This window comes from Amblyomma mixtum, chromosome 4, assembly GCF_055824585.1.
Source record: "Amblyomma mixtum isolate Tamu chromosome 4, ASM5582458v1, whole genome shotgun sequence".
Taxonomy (NCBI): domain Eukaryota; kingdom Metazoa; phylum Arthropoda; class Arachnida; order Ixodida; family Ixodidae; genus Amblyomma; species Amblyomma mixtum.
Window position 1 is genome coordinate 158,034,992 of NC_143015.1, and position 15,918 is coordinate 158,050,909.

Below are 15,918 nucleotides of genomic sequence, written 5' to 3' on the forward strand. Positions count from 1 at the left end.
TTGCTCATTGAGAAAAATTTAGTTGATCACTTGTTCAACTCTCAACTAGTATTTGGGGGATTTCCGTACCCTTCCGAAAGAGCCAATTCACTTGCGAGTACCATTTCTGTAAATACTTCGGCCACTTCATTTACATGTGTGCGGGAACTAGTAATGTGCGCAAGCGTATGAACTACAACTTGTCTAATAATTCACCAATTTCTTCGGAACGACTAGTTAGACCTAAGAGATTTCAAACTAAGAATGATGCGTGCCTTCGAAACAATCCATATAGTGGGATATATTTAAGTGCAAGAGAAAAAACCCCGGGCGATTGAAAACAACTCATGCTGCTACATTACTGCAAGCCCTACAGACCACTGGCTTGCTTTTTGACATGGACAAAGCGATGAATTAGTCAAAGTACCCGTGCACATATTTCTATAATGCGACTCATTGTTAAAGTACATTAGATCAAATAGACGGATTATACTTTACCTTTCCTCGGCTTTTGCAGTGGAAGCAATTCTTGCTCACTTGTGGGCCCTGTAAAGGTCCAGTGAAAAACCTCGTGTGCAGCTGTCCTTATATACAAGCGACGGATGGACAGCTTACTGCAACAGCGATGAGAAGATAGCTATTCTTAAAAAATTAAAAAAAAAACAAAATGTAAGAAGCGTTGATCGCGTCTTGTGTTTCACAGTCAGTGGACTCTTGCTGCCCCCCTTTTGCACGCAACGAGAAGCTACGGCAGAGCTCAGCGATAAACACTTGGCAAGCTGCTGCAAAAACAGTATACGCTTTGATAAACCATGCAGTAGGTCATGTACTGTTACAGTTTGCCTTAGAACATACATCAAAAAGGAAGCAGCCGTGGACTAAACCGCAATCCATTATCATCGATCGCAAATATTCCCAGTAATACAGGCAACGGAATTTAGGCCAGCCGTATTGTTTTCCCCATTTTTTTGCTTCTGTACGCATATTTTTGTGTTGGGGGGGGGGGGGGGGGGATGGTGTGTCGAAAGATATCGCGTCCCTGTGGCACAGAGGGTTTCACAGTGTTGCCCAGCTCAGATGTAAATTTCTAAAGCGGATAACGCATCCAGCCGCAGACGAGAAGATAAAAGGCACGCAAACAAGATTACAAATTACTTTTCAGGCTCCCTTACATGACCCCTCACATGTCAACTCTCTTCAGGGAGACATAACGACCAGAGCTGAGTACAGGGTGGATCGCTAAAGGCCCTCCTTAGAGAATTTTAGCGCTGAGGGAAGGAGTAGCCGGCCAAAGAAGTATCCCGGAAAGTAGTGCGTAGCGTTAAAGCTTTCAATACTCACAAAATTGCGACAAACTGAGCTTACCTGAGCTCTGAGATTAGTGCCATTATACCAGGAGGTCTGCTCTGCTTAAGTGAGAGCTTGTACTGCATTTTGAGACTCACCACACATGATAAATCATTTGATGTCCACAGCATAACAGCTTGTTTTCTTTCAATTATCTCAGATTTCTCATATCCAAGGAGTAGTAAGGAAATCCTGGTAGCGTTCTACATTGCCGACACCTAAGTTCTTGCAGGCCAACCGCCGCTGTCACTCGGCAGGCGAACAGTCATGTTCGTAGCAGGCAGTCACAGGCAAATGAAGGTAGCAGTCCGACACGGGCATGCGCACCGATGACGTATCCTTCAAAAGGCTTCGAGAATGTCTCCTTAAACGGACTGGTGCATCTTACTCACGGTGCTCTCCTGCACAACTGCTAAACTCCGGGAGAGTCAACTTGGCGAGCAGCTATGGAACAATAGCGTTTCGAACACTTGATCCGGTTCGTAGCGTTGATGTACTGATCCAAAGGGATCGCCAGAAAGATCATCAACAACAAATGCGGTATCGTTAAATGTTTTTGATGTTCCCTAGTTAAGAAGTAGATCGGCACAAAGCATGTCATGGCAGCTAAGGCGCTTCAAGATCATTGCATTTTTTTTACGAAAATAGAAACCAACATACCTCTTCAACTTCATGATCAGCTTCATATTGTCAAGCATTTGTCAGACGTTGACTCAATCCCGCTATGCAAAAAGACAAAGGAATCACAGTGGTTCTCTTAATGTTTTTTGCCTTGCTTTTGATCACGCCTCGTTACGCACAACTTGCTGTGCACCGTACAACGTTCAACGTCCCTCAGGCGACAGCCTCACACGAGCGAGTGCTCAGTGAAGAGTTGTACTGCTTTACCAGATTCCTCAATTTTTATTTACGAGCCGCTTAAGGTAAGTCTGGGCGTATTTTCCTCCTGTTTTGATCTGCACCAAACCCTGGCCAATCCCCCACCGTGGGTACGTGCCATTGCTTCAGAGGCATCAACAACAGCAGCAGCAACAGCAGCAAACGAATAAGGAAGGAGTTCACGCTTGTGACCATGACCAATTCGCTGCAGTGAGAATCCTGACGTGCGAGATGATGACAGTGAGGCTGACCGCTGCCTAGATCAAAGTGTCTACCGACGCCAAACTAAAGCTCAGTGTGCAAGTAACCGGCGTAAGTGGCAGTGACAGCAATCTGCAGTATCAGGATCTTCTACAACTGCAGCTCAACCAGGCCCTTCTGAGTTTCTGCACGCGTCGTGCCGATGGCGGGCTTTTGCTTGCCCACAGATCTTTCGCTCTCGCTGAATAAAACATAAGGTTGGTCAGAGCTGAGCGTAGCAACTATTTTTTCTTGTTTTTTTTTTCTTCTGTTTTACTACAAGGGCACTAACAGTGTCAATTGGCAAAACTCCACGTGATCTCTGTGGAGCCTGTGTGAGTAAAGCCCCCGCCCTCCGAAAGCAGCACACTACGCGCACCTCCTCAGCTCCAACCAATAAAAGTGCAAGCCACCCACACCCTCCGCTGTGAGAGGTTCCAGCGGTAAAAAAGACACGGTCGAAGGTAGCGGAGACAAGACGAACGTCGGACGCGTTCGTACTGACTCCTCTACATTCGTCTGTGTCTTCTTTAGCCGCTGGAATGTCTCACAATTGTACTAACAACCAACTAGCCCAGCTTTCTACTCTTAATGCACCCTCCACAAGGGGTCCAACCACGGAGCAGAAGAACATGAAAGCGGCAGTGATATCGAATTCAAAGACGTGGTGGCAAAGTCACCTGCCTTCCACAAGCCCCACTCACCACGCACATCCTCACCTAACCCTCTTAGCCCACCTATCTACGGCCACCTTCAAACCATCGCCTCACCACAGCCCCGCAAACCTACCTCCGTCACCGTCTCCTTTCGGAAATATCCTGTCGTGCGTGTGAAGCCTCGACTTAGTGTAAAAGCATCAAAGTAATCATCAACCGGAAATCCAAGTGCTATCTCAGCTTTCTCGCATCCTGTTTCATGATCGTCCGGTAATTTTTTTTTATTTTGGCTCTAATGCATCTCTTACCTACCTCCCGGGTCATTTGACCTGAAGCCCCAGCCGAATAAGTACTCTACCTACGTCACCACGAAAGTATCGAAGCAGGAAACACGTCACAGCTCTCGTCGGGCAGCCGTCACTTCCGCATTTGTGGCTACAACCTATCGGCGCGGACAGAGGGGTGCTCTACTAGAATACAAGCCAGATCACCTGGAAGCTTTCTGCGCTCGCTGCTTCGATGTATTGGACACAAGTGTTGAAATTAAAAAATCGTTTTATTCAACAACAAAGTTTTGCCGCCGTGAACAGAAGCGCTTGCATGCCGCTGTACTTGGGGCAGCTAAGAAGCAGGCGAGTGTTACAAGAAAATGAGGACAAAATATAAATATGAACAAAGAGTAAATAGAAGAAAACAAAGAACCAAAAGGTGCTGCTGATGTATTTAGGTGATTCATAATCCCGGTGAAGCGCATCTATCATTTAACGTACGCCGAAAATATGATCACCCGAGGTGTGAGAAGAGAAATTCAAGCAATTTTGCTGATCTGCCGGGGACCGCATGAGACTATAATTTCCAGTTCTGTCTATATTATACCATCAAGAGGCTGTCCCCGATACACTAAAGGGATTATGCTATCCTGAATCAAGGCAACGGAGGATTTGTGAAATATACTGGACAAAGGAATTGTACGTGGGACAGCCATGAAATTAGGAGCAGTGCTGTAAACAGCTCTTTCTCAACTAATTTCGTTAACTGTGCCGCTATCAGGCCAAAGCGATCAGGAAAAAAGCTCCGAAAAAGATGCTCAATTTTCTTTACGCTTACTATTTTCCAGTGGCCAGCCAAAATTTCGAAATAGAGCAACAGACATTTCAGTCATTTTTTGGAAGTATCGTACCGTGAGCCTATATCAGTGTCAAAGTGTGTACTGCCGACGTGTGCTGGATATTGGAGTGGGCTGGACCGTTCCCAGTGGTGCACGTAGCGGGGACTGGACCGTTTGTGCCACCTCACGGTGCGAGGTCTTCAAGGGGCACGCTCCAGTTATGTGCTCTTCGGCTTGCACTTTCCCACGTTATCGTTGAAGTTACCGTCCGGATCCTCCAGAACACACTCGTAGTCGGGGGAGCAATCCACACCCGCCCACGGGTTGCAGTACTCGTCAAGGCACTGCGCGAGAGACGTATGCACCAGATATGAAGTAAACGTCAAGTTTTATAGTGTTATGTTCAGGCGGTTAGGGGGTTGATCTTTTCTCTCTTTATTATCCAAAAATTCGTCTTGCTTCTGTAGTTCTTTTTTTTTTCGGTGAGTGCCATTTCTTAACGATGAACAGCAAGTTTTTGTATTCTCTATATAACCAAGTATTCATGTGCGGTAAAAGTCAATTAGAGTTTACCTCGGCACTTCTCTGTCTCAGCACTCCAGTTACTTGTAATTAACGCAAAAATAGTCTGTAATTAGATGGAAGACGTGCTCATAGCTGTGGATGCGTAAGAAAATGCTTTTGCCAATAAAACGTAACGATAGTAAGTGATGGAACGGTTCAACAAGCACTCAAGTAGAAGCATTATCTCTAAAGGGTTTGTTGTCACGTTATCTTAGTGTTTTTGCGCTGGATCGACCGAGAGGCCAGGAGTGCAGGGGCGGGGGGGGGGGGGGGGGTGCCTCACGTGGTTTGCGTGTTGACGGTAGCTGTGTAACTTCCGCTCAACCGTCGCGGTTGTAGCTACATGACATTTTTTTCGGGGCACTTGTGGATGGTTTCGCAAGAAGTGGTCTCGGAGCCCTTCCAAAGAGAGCTTCAATAAAGGTTCACATGGCTACTGCACGCCTTATACCTGCTACTTCTGCTTCGGCATGTTCGAATCCAGTAATTAATTATGATTTAATCTATTATGCGACGATTCGCGTTTCGCACTCTCGACGTTCAGCGTATACCTTGAAACAGATGTCGCAACAGCCGCAAAACATTTTGTGGCTTCCGCACTGGCATTCCTCTTTAGGGCAGTAGTCCGGGTTGCACTTGTACTCGCTGCAGTCTTTAATCTCTTGGAAAAGCTGGGCCGAGGCGCTGTAAAGAAAACCGAGATATTAGGGCGAAAGCCTTTAATGCTTTATCGTTGTCGGCAGAAGATTGTCAGCAGAGGTGTCACGTTAGTCGAAATGGTTATGTCGTCAGAGTGCGCGGAACTGAAGTAATGAGGTCAACCACGGATGCCTAACGCCTCCTTTTGGAGCACACAACAACTAAGACATAGTTGTCTTCGGCTCCGACAGGGGCCTTAAGGCATCCGTGGGTGACCACATTACATACGTCATTACTGCGAACAGAGCCATGGATACAACCGAACTCATCGCAGCAGAGAGGGTCGGGCTAAAGAAGCAGTGAAAGTCGGCAGTCAAAGTGTGTAGCCAAATAAAGCACTAGTACAGCACAAACAGTATCGCAGTAAAGCCAAACAGTGCGCCAGGAAAGGCTTTCGTCTTGCAGCACTTCACAGAGCCGAAGTGCCCCCTGAATTTTTTTTTACCTGGCCCGGTGTTGATTGGTGATTAATGTTTTCCAGTTTTATGAAAGGAAACACACTTTCCACGTCCTCGCTGCTCTCAAGAAAGTAGTTATCATTAATCTGTTCTCTTTTTAATACTCCCTATGTTACTACGGCCTAAGCAGGAGGATACAGAAATATGGAATTACTCATTAACAACCAGCCGAGCTTAGTCGTACAGCTGCTAAGCAAAACCAAGACGGCTGTCTCAGAATCTTCACAGCTGAAAAAATTGGATGTTTGCTTCAACTGCTGAATTTTCTAGAAGGCTGCGTAGCTTTTTTCCTTGCCGTATGACGGCACTCAGTGGAATGGTTATGATTAAGCAGCACCTTTGTTGAAATTCTTTCCAAACTCTTGGGCGTGTTCTGGACACCGTGACATCGGTTTACTCAAATTCTACGCCGTCCGATGTCGAGTTTGCTTCATAACAGACTTGAGCTGAGAAAGCAGGGAAAGAGGCAAAAAAGGAATACGGGTGCTAGAAAAGAATATGAAGGGAAGGTAGTTAGAAAACTATGGGTACGCTTAAGTAAGCAATATATTTAACATATGTCGCAGTTTTTGTTCCAAATTTTGTGTGTTTGCTGCAGTTTCCTTGGAATTTTCGGTCCACCAACCGCAATTATCGGCTGCTAACTGCAATGGCAGATATCCGCTATACCATGACAGTGCCGACATTTGCATATATCACATTTTATATCTGATTTTTTTTTCATGTCTATTGTTTATTTAGGTTGCTGTTTTTAAATAAAGCTGCACACAATCTGGCGGGCAGGTTTTTATGGCATCACATGGTCACATGACATCTCTCGACCAATCAGTGAATTGCGTCTCGGACATCGGCGGGGTTTTAATGTGACGACAACTCTAATGATAAAAAGAGAAAGGGATGGGAGGTTGAGGGAGTGCAAGGATGAAAGGGAAAGACAGAGTGAGGAAAAGGGAAATAAATAGGAAAGTACAGAACGAAGGGGGCGCACAGATGGAAAGGAACGGATGAGTACGTAACGTGCGAACAAGCCAGGAGCTGTATCTCCTGGCGATTCATTTCGCAGGTTATTCTTTTGCTCTCTGTCATCGGCATGCTCAGTATGTGACGAATCAATGTGTTGCCAGGCTTCTGTACCAAAGGCGAGATTAGAGAATGCATTATACAAAAATAATTCTTAAGGAATACTGTACAGAAATATATTTAGTTGAACATTGTGCTGTTTGCTTTTCATTACCTCTGTACTGAATTTAAATATATAAAGATAGGTATGGACAGCCTGCCGCTGATATAAGAGCGCAATTTCTGCTGTATTCCGTGCTTTTCTGTAGTTAGTACTCACCTGGAAGCGACCAGCGCAATGACCATCAGGGACGGCAGCGCAAACTTCATCGTGTGCCTGGAAGTAAAGATTTCATTTAGCTTTTCACATTTGTCCCCGGATTTCAACTGATGGAATAATTTTTTTTTTAATTTTACCGGGCGCGCCTGGGGTCATTGAGTAGTAGGCTGCGGTACAAGAAAATGTTTATCTTCTTTGCCAGGAGTAACCAAGCAGCAACTACCACCATTCGTGCTTTCAGGAGACATAACCCATAACCTAAGGAATTTGCGATTCGCTGATGACATTGCCTTGCTAAGTCACTGAGCACATGAACTGCAAAGCATGATCAATGAGTTAGACAGGCAGAGCGGTGGTGTTAAACATTAACATGCAGAAAACCAAAGTAAGGTTCAACAGTCTAGCAAGGGAACAGCAGTTCGCAATTGGTAGCGAGGTGCTGGAAGTAGTAAGAGAATGTGTCTACTTAGGGCAGGTAGTGACCGCTGATCCGGATCATGAGAGGGAAATAACTAGAAGAATAAGAATGGGGTGGAGCGCATATGGCAGGTTCTCTCAGATCTTGAATAGCAGTTTGCCAATCTCCCTCAAGAGAAAAGTCTACAACAGCTGTATCTTACCGGTGCTCACCTATGGAGCAGAAACGTGGAGGCTAACAAAGAGGGTTCAGCTTAAACAACGCAGCGAGCTATGGAAACAAAAATGATAGGTGTAACGTTGAGAGATCGGAAGCGGGCGGAGTGGGTGAGTGAACAAACGCTGGTTAATGAAATCCTAGTCGAAATCAAGAGGAAGAAATGGGCTTGGGCAGGGCATGTAATGTGAAGGCAAAATAGCCGGTGGTCCTGAAAGGTAACGGAGCGGATTCCAGGAGAAGGCAAACGTAGCAGGGGGCGGCAGAAAGTTAGAGGGGCGGATGAGATTAAGAAGTTTGCGGGAATACGGGGGCCGCAACTGGCGAAGGACAGGGTTAATAGGAGAGACATGGGAGAGGCCTTTGCCCTGCAGCGGGACTAGTAAGGCTGATGATGATGATGAACTCAGTGGAGGAACACGATTGCGTAGCGTGACGCCACGCGGATAATCCTGGGAGCCGACGAGGGCTTGCGACCGCTGCGTCAAATTTCAGCTGCCCAGCCCCCATTTCCGTGGTCGCGGGACATGCTAGTTGCTTTTGGCACGGTCGGTACTGTTCTAATATAAGGTTGTGGATCTCATACCAAAAAGTCTTGAAGATCGTGGATCTCATACCAAAATTTCTCAAGAATCGGAGTTGCGAAACCTGGTATAACCTGCATAACAGCTGGTTCTTACCTTCGGATGCAAGAGTACAGGCGAAGAAGGCACGCAAGAAGGCTTACCGAAATACTTGAACTCACTAGACACCTTTAGCATAGCGTGTTACCGTTACCGTTATCGGCGTAGTGGGAGCCCGCCCACCGCCGGTGAGCACGCGCTGATTGGTCCCGATGCTGCAGGCGCACACGTAGCTGCCGGGAACGTGGCGCCATCTCGCGCCGTCAAGGTGATTTCCGCATGCGCATTGGCTACGCGCGGGCTTCCGGTACTTGGTACCGGTAACAAGAACATGGTACACGGTATGCTAGAGGTGTCTAGCGCAAAAAGTTCTGCACAAAATTATTCAAAGCCGTCTTTACGCCCACGTTTTTATATGATTGCGAGTGGAAACGGTATGACTTCCTCAAGGCTCCTGAAGGTACTATGACAACAAGATAATTTTTTATTTGTTCCTGGCGTCACGAGCAAGTCGCGCGACCTTTTAGTCCTGACCGCGTCCAAGGTTACGGCAAAATAAGGAAAATAGGCAGTCATTCGGCGCCATAACTTTGCTTATTTCTCTTTGCTTTTCCCGTCAATAAACCCCCTCTCTCTCTTCCTAGCGGATATATGGCTCAGAAACACAGAGTGTCACTGATGGAGCAGCGAAATACGGTTACTTGCTTTTTCGCACTGAAGCATGATAATCAAACTCGCGTAAATGTCTAACGTACGTAAATGGTTACTTGAAAGTCAAGGAGAAAATTTATGTTTAGAGAGTACCTCGCCAAAATGATGCATTAATACAGCGATCAGAACGGTATGCGAATCAGTTTGTGTTAAAATACCGGTTATATATCTGCAGTGAATATACAGAGCTGTATATGAGAAAATATAAATATGTACAACTGTGTAAGCGTACCTGCCTTTTCAATGGCACAGATCACATACGCTGAAAATCGAGGCAATCGTTCCAAGAACCCCCCAAAAAAACAAAAGTACCGTTTAATTTACCCCATCATAATTTTTAAACATTGCAACTATTAATAGACTAATTACTTTTCCAGTTCTCCGGCGTCCTATCACTATCCTGGGTACATATAAAGTCAGTGAATGCTAGAGTTGCATCAGTAAAGATATGAGAGCATTAGAAACTTCGTAAAGGAATTTAAAGCCTTCGAAAACTCGTTAAGGATGAATCTAAGCAAGCTTAAAGCTAATTTCGAGAAACAGCCCAATCTCGTCGGTAAAAATCTAAAATATTCTTAATACGCTACAGAGTTACGCAAGACAGTAACTATACTTATTATTCCGATTGTGCGCTGCTCCATAAGATTAATAAAATGCTATCGAACACATAACAGCAGTTTTCGATGAGTGAACCACAGGGGTGTTGCAGTTTTACTAATAGAAACATCGAATGCTCATACCACTCACCGTCAACGTTCCGCTGTTGCTACTTCCAGCTTCAATAGTAACCTGATGCAGAGCCCGTGTTGTGCGTGAGCCCTTATAAATGCAAGGCAGTGCGCTAGCATACTTGGAGCGATCAATTACCAGGACAACAGAGAAAGTTCTGTTACATTTCTTTCGTTTCACCTGGTTATCTATTCACGAGAAATTTCCTCTTTGTGTCCGCGGAATTTGAATTCTGTTAGACAGCAGTGTACGGGCGCAGACACCGTCACAAAATTTTTCGTGCTACAACTGTGCAGATAGTGGACGCGTTCAATTATTCTAAATGTCACATTAGACTAGATGTTTGCCAAGAGGTACCGCAGAGATTAGAAGTGTCAGTCATTGTCGCGTCAAGCAACGCTGCGGTGTCCTTAAAGCGTGTTGCGCTTTTAGAATTTTGTGCTCTAAATATGAAACTATTTTCAGTATTTCGGATAAGTGGATTCGATGCATTTAACCAATGAAGTACGTTCCTGTACAGGCATAAGGGTGAAATTCTCTTTAACAATATTGGTGCTTGTTCCAGTTTGTCAGATTCTAAATATGTCTACCGCATGCATACTTAATTTTTGTCCCCTTTCTATAAAATTAGAAAGTATACTGACCATTTGTTTAGTTTCAATGCCTGTGATTTATTTTAGCATGTGTTACCGCGTGAGGATCACTAATATGCTAAGGTTTAAAAAATACTAATTGTTTCACAGGATGGTATCCAGATTTCAGCGTAAGACTCAGCAGCAGTTGCTGACAGTGGTCAAAATGATGTTATTTATCCATTCTTCTTTGTATTCTGTTCTACCAGAGGGCGCGTCACATCGCTGTGTACCATGTCGAAGTGAGGCCATGCGTGACGTCACTGCATCACCAAGACGCGGTATTATACCACGGCGAACACTGCATATTCGGGTAACCGCCCGTTAACAGCTGTCTCTGTGAAATTGTTCAGTAGTTACCCTTTCATTTCTCAGCACTCACCATGAATAACCTTGCTGCTCTTGGAAATGTTGCTCTTGGAAAAGAGTGGCACAAGAATTGTCCCGTGCCACTCAAGAAGACATCCTCGTCCTGTATGGCCGAGCGTCTCGGATGGCTGCGTGAACTTTTGTTGCGGAAGCAACACTACGCTAGGTGTGAGCGATTTCGCGGAGCCCCGGAGAGCCCCAACTGCGCGTGTGCGAGGAGCGAGTGTGAGACAGTTTACTGCGTAATTTTCTTTCCTCAAATACAATTTTCATTTTCTTCATTATTGCCCCTCTTTCTTCTTTCACTCCAACTTCTTCCCTTCCTGTACGGTGCGGTTAAGGTGTCCACCGAGATGACAGAGAATGACTGCGCCATTTACATTCCTCAAAAAGCGCTGCGTTGAAAGGGCAACGCATCCCGCCGAACGGACGGTGGTGTTCCGTGGCTTCCCTGGCAGCGCTATAGCACGCTGTCGCGTTCCACTCCTAAAGACAAAGCTTAAGAGTTATTAATTAGCAGTTAAGTAGCATTTTGGAATTAATCAGTGATTAGCCATTAATTAGTAATTCATCATTACGTAGTAATCAGTCATTAATTATGTGTGACTTCATCCAGTGGTGACGTCGCCAGTGCCACAGAGGCAGTCAAAGTTGTGCGGAAAACGCTTTCGCCTCTACGCACTTTAGACAGTCTAAATTTGTATCCCCTGAGATGCCGTCGCCGCTGCGATTGCCGCGCCATTGATTCCGCAGTTCTACTCGGAATGGCCATTGGTCAAACCACAGCCAATTTTTTTTTTACTTCCTTGAGACGAGTGGTTGTCCCGTTTTGTTACATTATTACGCTGTCCGCAAGTGAACTACTTTTCCACTACACTTGCATTTCTACTTTGCATACCACGCTTTGTTCTGCATGCCTTCTTTGTCGTAAACATCGGTGTACTGCGACTTGCTCGTAAACAGGAACTCTTCTTGTTATAGATTCCCTTGCAGCAAATACCATGTCCAGATTAAAACTTTGCTTGCCCAGCTAAAACTCTGTGTACTGGCACAATACTTTATGATTCATGCCTTGGTTCATTCAGTTTTTTTAAGTGTCTCCTTTTACAGTGCGTGTAGTATCGGGTTTTGTTACCGCCGCTCTGGGCTGCATAATGTTTGCTTCTTTCCTTGTGACTGTTTCGCCATCTTTTTCCTTCTCACCACTGTCTGAGTAGACAGGCGTTGTGTCTTTGCGTATTTTCTTGTTGTAACGCCAAATAGCAATAATTACAAGTAGTACGTTAACTACAAACTTAGCAAAAGACTCACAGGAGTAGCGAAATAATTCTTATGCGGGCTGTGTGTTGGCTCCAGAGGATAATCTCATCTCCGCAGCTCGACACTCACGTCCTTGGACTGCTTTTCAAGTATGCATGTTTTTGTATGTCGGGCTGTCATGTCCGACGCATGGACATGCATGCCACTTCCATTCTCGCCGTAATTACGCTGTGGTATTTTCTCGTCATGAACGCCGCTCACTCCGGCTCTCAAATAGTTCATTTCTTTTTTAACGGACATGCAAACTGCATTCCCAGCTTTCAGGAGATAAGGTGGGTCATTTTGTAACGCGCTGTTTCAAGTCAGTGCCGTGTTGTTTTGCAGAAACGTTGCTTGACACTAGAGCATGCAGTTTCAGTCACGTAATGCTTGTGCGTGTCAGAGATCCGGCACGTTCACACGGAAAATCACCTGATGCGAAATCAGATAGGGTCGGCATGTGTACCATTTTCTACACGAGCGTAGTTAGTGAGGCAGTAGAAACAAATTTCGATGGACGCAGATAATAATGACCGGCTTTACAAAGACATAAATCTTTTTTTGTCAGATATAGGAAATTGTGCAATAAAAACATGAAGGACGGAGTACAGAAGAGAACGCGCATTCATCTTCTAACAACCTAATTGTGAGTGGCCCCGCCGCGGTGGCTCAGTGGTTATGGCGCTCGGCTGCTAACCCGAAAGACGCGGGTTCGATCCCGGCCGCAGTGGTCGAATTTCGATGGAGGCGAAATTCAAGAGGCCCGTGCGATGTCAGTGCCCGTTAAAGAATCCCAGCCTGGTCGTAATTTCCGGGGTCCTTCACTACGGCGTCCCTCATAGCCTGAGTCGCTTTGAGACGTTAAACCCCCATAAACTATAAGCTATAATGGTCAGTGGTTAGTATATATATATATATATATATATATATATATATTGCAAGACAGTGCCTCATTGCAAGACAGTGCCTAGCCTTCCTATCTCTAAACATGTGAACAACACTAAGCACCCTTTCGAAAAAATTCAAGTAACTTTACTGGAATCAGGCTTCAAGACCCATCATGACCGCGAAGTTCGTGAATCATTTTTAAGGCGGAAGCCTTTAATGTCTCATCGTTGTAAGCAGCAGTTGTCGACAGAAAATGTCACGCTTTTCAATTGGTGGAAACGGTCGTGACGTCACAGTGCGCGAATTTCAAACGGGGCCAATTGCACTTTGGCTAGTAACCATACAACCAATTGAAGGGATCGTATAGTGATGCTCCAAGTAAGTGGGACTGAGCTTAGTTAATTCCTTAATTACCAAATTAGCCCAATTAGCTTTACTAGTCAGGCCATATAAATAAATAAAAGCGATTAAGAAATTGGTCGAGCTCAGGAATCGAACCCCGGACTTCGGCGTGAGAGAGGAGCATGCTATCCACTCCGCCATGCCAGCTCGATGGTTTGGAATGAACAAAGGCGCGTCTAGTGAATACGGTGTCTTCACTCACTCCCATCCTCCTCCATTCCCTTCCGGCGAGGTTTAGGTGTCCACCGACAAATGAGAAACAGATACATTTCCTTTCCTCAAAAACCAATTTACCGACGAGCGAGGCGTAGAACCGAATGGGGGATGGCGTTCTATGGACTCCTTGGCAGCGTTGCAAGACGCTGTCGCGTTCCACTCTTAGGGGCGAAGCTTAACATCTTAACCACACATCAGTGACCACACTTTAGGTCAAAAAAGTGCCCCCCTGAATTTTGACGGGTGTCCACCGAGATATGTGAGACAGTTACTGCGTAATTTCCTTTCCTCAAATACAATTTTCATTTTCTTCATTACGGCTCCTCTTTATCTATCTTCTTTCACTCCCACCTCCCTTCCTCTAAGGTGCGGTTCAGGTGTCCACCGAGATGACAGAGAATTAGTGCGCCATTTCCTTTCCTCAAAAAATTCAGGGGGCACTTTGACTGTCTAAAGTGGGTAGAGGCGGAAGCGTTTTCCGCACCACCTTCGCTGTTTCTGTGGCACTGGTGGCGTCACATATATTTGAGTACTAATTACTAAGTGATGGCAAATCACTAATTAATTGTTAATTACTGATTAATGCCTGAATGCTAATTAGCTGCTAAGTAATGACGCTTAAGCTTCGCCTTTAGGAGTGGAACGCGACAGCGCGTTGTAGCGCTGCCAGGGAGTCCACGGAACGCCACCACCCGTTCGGCGCTATGCCTTGCCCTTTGAACGCAACGCTTTTTGAGGAAAGGAAATGGCGCAGTAATTCTCTGTCATCTCGGTGGACACCTGAACCGCACCGTAGAGGAAGGGAGGTGGGAGTGAAAGAAGATAGATAAAGAGGAGCCGTAATGAAGAAAATGAAAATTGTATTTGAGGAAAGGAAATTACGCAGTAACTGTCTCACATATCTCGGTGGACACCCGTCAAAATTCAGGGGGGCACTTTTTTGACCTAAAGTGTGGTCACTGATGTGTGGTTAAGATGTTAAGCTTCGCCCCTAAGAGTGGAACGCGACAGCGTCTTGCAACGCTGCCAAGGAGTCCATAGAACGCCATCGCCCATTCGGTTCTACGCCTCGCTCGTCGGTAAATTGGTTTTTGAGGAAAGGAAATGTATCTGTTTCTCATTTGTCGGTGGACACCTAAACCTCGCCGGAAGGGAATGGAGGAGGATGAGAGTGAGTGAAGACACCGTATTCACTAGACGCGCCTTTGTTCATTCCAAACCATCGAGCTGGCATGGCGGAGTGGATAGCATGCTCCTCTCTCACGCCGAAGTCCGGGGTTCGATTCCTGAGCTCGACCAATTTCTTAATCGCTTTTATTTATTTATATGGCCTGACTAGTAAAGCTAATTGGGCTAATTTGGTAATTAAGGAATTAACTAAGCTCAGTCCCACTTACTTGGAGCATCACTATACGATCCCTTCAATTGGTTGTATGGTTACTAGCCAAAGTGCAATTGGCCCCGTTTGAAATTCGCGCACTGTGACGTCACGACCGTTTCCACCAATTGAAAAGCGTGACATTTTCTGTCGACAACTGCTGCTTACAACGACGAGACATTAAAGGCTTCCGCCTTAAAAAGCGTTGCGTTCAAAGGGCAAGGCATAGCGCCGAACGGGTGGTGGCGTTCCGTGGACTCCCTGGCAGCGCTACAACGCGCTGTCGCGTTCCACTCCTAAAGGCGAAGCTTAAGCGTCATTACTTAGCAGCTAATTAGCATTCAGGTATTAATCAGTAATTAACAATTAATTAGTGATTTGCCATCACTTAGTAATTAGTACTCAAATATATGTGACGCCACGAGTGCCACAGAAACAGCGAAGGTGGTGCGGAAAACGCATCCGCCTCTACCCACTTTAGACAGTCAAAGTGCCCCCTGAATTTTTTATACACAAATTTAATACTGTTTCTTGCGGTCTCAATGAAAATGTTGGGAAGCTGACTTGTCTATCATCATAACCGCAACACTTCATAGTATCATGCCGTGTTTCATCTACACTGATCATTTTCGTCCTCTTTTTACTGTTAGCGCCGCTTTTTTCTTTTTTAGTAAATGGCTTATCTCTGAAATAGCACCGCATCTTAGTACCATACCCTTTCACAAGAGGCGTTGTTTAATCAAAAGTGGTATTCACCCGTGTCCTCGT

At 45.5% G+C, this 15,918-nt stretch overlaps 1 protein-coding gene across 1 annotated transcript in view; it reads left to right on the forward strand.

Moving 5' to 3' along the window:
- LOC149348949 (lysosomal alpha-mannosidase-like) overlaps nucleotides 1-15,918 on the forward strand; it is a 278,443-nt gene that overhangs the window by 178,553 nt on the left and 83,972 nt on the right. The window lies entirely within an intron of this gene.